This window comes from Schistocerca nitens, chromosome 7 (assembly GCF_023898315.1).
Source record: "Schistocerca nitens isolate TAMUIC-IGC-003100 chromosome 7, iqSchNite1.1, whole genome shotgun sequence".
In the NCBI taxonomy this organism is placed as follows: Eukaryota; Metazoa; Arthropoda; class Insecta; order Orthoptera; family Acrididae; genus Schistocerca; species Schistocerca nitens.
This window is the reverse complement of record NC_064620.1, coordinates 309,399,880-309,403,284: the sequence shown is the minus strand read 5'-3', so window position 1 is coordinate 309,403,284 and position 3,405 is coordinate 309,399,880.

Here is a 3,405-nt window from a genome sequence, read left to right as displayed (position 1 = left end):
CGTAAGTTGCAATCCACCCCTATATCATCCGTTTCATGAAGCGTTGTATCCAAGATGCGAAATTCCCGCTGTCCCTACACATGCTCTAAGTCTGTGCGCGATTGCGTGCTCACAGTACGGATTCCGATGCTGAGCGATCAGCTAGGAAGCGCCCCAACCATGTCGGTCCCCATGGGCGTTGCACTCGCAGTCGCAAAGACTCTGGCAATGGCTAAAAGCGCTCCGCAATACATCACGCAGACGGGTAATGACGGTCCGAGCGCTCAGTGTGAGGAGAGCATTACTGAGCCCTGACCCACAAGCAGGTTGTAGCGTATCCCACCCGCAGACATGTGACGTTGTCACACGACCAGTTGTCACTAATCGACTCATTGCTGATAATCATATGCCATACACCGGGGAAAGCTGCCGCAAGGGGTAGCTACGTAGTGCAGTCGCACCTCTACTACTGTACAGAGATAGAACACCACGAGACTGCAACCAGATTAAACTGATACATGGCGCTGATAACTAATAGATGCAGAGCCATCGGAATATAGATGACATACGACATAGAACTGTCCCTATACATGCTGACAGTCTCTGCACACAATGTGAACTACACGTCACCCAGACACCCTATCACACACTACTCTCTGGCTGTAACAGACACAGACACAATATCTAAGCACCACCATGGAACAACATCCAGTGCATCCTCTCCGCCACATTACACCATTCACACTATGATAACAAAACCAGGAGGTCCACCCCAAAAACAGAATATCTCACACTTCCAACAACCATCATTACGCAGATAAGCCACAAACACCCACACATGTGCTACACAGGGGTGCAGCCAACACCACCACACTGGCGTGTCTCACAGCATATAAGCAATGGCAGGAATGAAAGACACAGGTCTGCCACTCCCTTGCCACACCCACAGAACCGGCGCACCACCTCCCCTGAGCCAAAGGTGCATCCTGACGTGACACATCTCAGGGTGCCTCAGGCGTCCACTTACCATCATCACTATGAACGAACCTCGTCCCCTCCCCCCTCATACACCATCCCTTAACCTAACCTATGTTGCGCCTTAACCTAACCTATGTTGCGCCTTAACCTAACCTATGTTGCGCCTTAACCTAACCTATGTTGCGCCTTAACCTAACCTATGTTGCGCCTTAACCTAACCTATGTTGCGCCTTAACCTAACCTATGTTGCGCCTTAACCTAACCTATGTTGCGCCCTAACCTAACCTATGTTGCGCCCTAACCTAACCTATGTTGCGCCCTAACCTAACCTATGTTGCGCCCTAACCTAACCTATGTTGCGCCCTAACCTAACCTATGTTGCGCCCTAACCTAACCTATGTTGCGCCCTAACCTAACCTATGTTGCGCCCTAACCTAACCTATGTTGCGCCCTAACCTAACCTATGTTGCGCCCTAACCTAACCTATGTTGCGCCCTAACCTAACCTATGTTGCGCCCTAACCTAACCTATGTTGCGCCCTAACCTAACCTATGTTGCGCCCTAACCTAACCTATGTTGCGCCCTAACCTAACCTATGTTGCGCCCTAACCTAACCTATGTTGCGCCCTAACCTAACCCATGTTGCGCCTTAACCTAACCTATGTTGCGCCTTAACCTAACCTATGTTGCGCCTTAACCTAACCTATGTTGCGCCTTAACCTAACCTATGTTGCGCCTTAACCTAACCTATGTTGCGCCTTAACCTAACCTATGTTGCGCCTTAACCTAACCTATGTTGCGCCTTAACCTAACCTATGTTGCGCCTTAACCTAACCTATGTTGCGCCTTAACCTAACCTATGTTGCGCCTTAACCTAACCTATGTTGCGCCTTAACCTAACCTATGTTGCGCCTTAACCTAACCTATGTTGCGCCTTAACCTAACCTATGTTGCGCCTTAACCTAACCTATGTTGCGCCTTAACCTAACCTATGTTGCGCCTTAACCTAACCTATGTTGCGCCTTAACCTAACCTATGTTGCGCCTTAACCTAACCTATGTTGCGCCTTAACCTAACCTATGTTGCGCCTTAACCTAACCTATGTTGCGCCTTAACCTAACCTATGTTGCGCCTTAACCTAACCTATGTTGCGCCTTAACCTAACCTATGTTGCGCCTTAACCTAACCTATGTTGCGCCTTAACCTAACCTATGTTGCGCCTTAACCTAACCTATGTTGCGCCTTAACCTAACCTATGTTGCGCCTTAACCTAACCTATGTTGCGCCTTAACCTAACCTACGTTGCGCCCTAACCTAACCTAACCTACGTTGCGCCCTAACCTAACCTAACCTACGTTGCGCCCTAACCTAACCTAACCTACGTTGCGCCCTAACCTAACCTAACCTACGTTGCGCCCTAACCTAACCTAACCTACGTTGCGCCCTAACCTAACCTAACCTACGTTGCGCCCTAACCTAACCTAACCTACGTTGCGCCCTAACCTAACCTAACCTACGTTGCGCCCTAACCTAACCTAACCTACGTTGCGCCCTAACCTAACCTAACCTACGTTGCGCCCTAACCTAACCTAACCTACGTTGGGCCCTAACCTAACCTAACCTACGTTGGGCCCTAACCTAACCTAACCTACGTTGGGCCCTAACCTAACCTAACCTACGTTGGGCCCTAACCTAACCTAACCTACGTTGGGCCCTAACCTAACCTAACCTACGTTGGGCCCTAACCTAACCTAACCTACGTTGGGCCCTAACCTAACCTACGTTGGGCCCTAACCTAACCTACGTTGGGCCCTAACCTAACCTACGTTGGGCCCTAACCTAACCTACGTTGGGCCCTAACCTAACCTACGTTGGGCCCTAACCTAACCTACGTTGCGCCCTAACCTAACCTATGTTGCGCCTTAACCTAACCTATGTTGCGCCTTAACCTAACCTACGTTGCGCCCTAACCTAACCTACGTTGCGCCCTAACCTAACCTACGTTGCGCCCTAACCTAACCTACGTTGGGCCCTAACCTAACCCACGTTGGGCCCTAACCTGACCTGTAATTGTTATATGAATTGCAACATTCATGTAGCGTTGCCTAATCGCAACCCTCTCAACATAGGTCAGTGCTCGCACTCTCTGGTGTCCTGCGTATTGATTCATGTTACGGTGCGTACCCTCACAACATCTAGCGAGTGTTGCGTACGTTCCACATGGTCCCGCTATCCACTGTAATGTGTACTGCTGTAAGACGTATATCGCCCCCCTGTCGCCTCTAGTTCGTCAGGCGGGAGTTTGCGTGTTCAATGAGCTTCGCAGCTGTGCAATGGCATTCGCATACGTACGCGGGCCACCTTCCACGTGTTCTCTCGTGTATACGTCGCAGCATGTATGTGGGCTGATGTGGCGTGTCGTGACGCATATCATCCAGGCATGCAAGA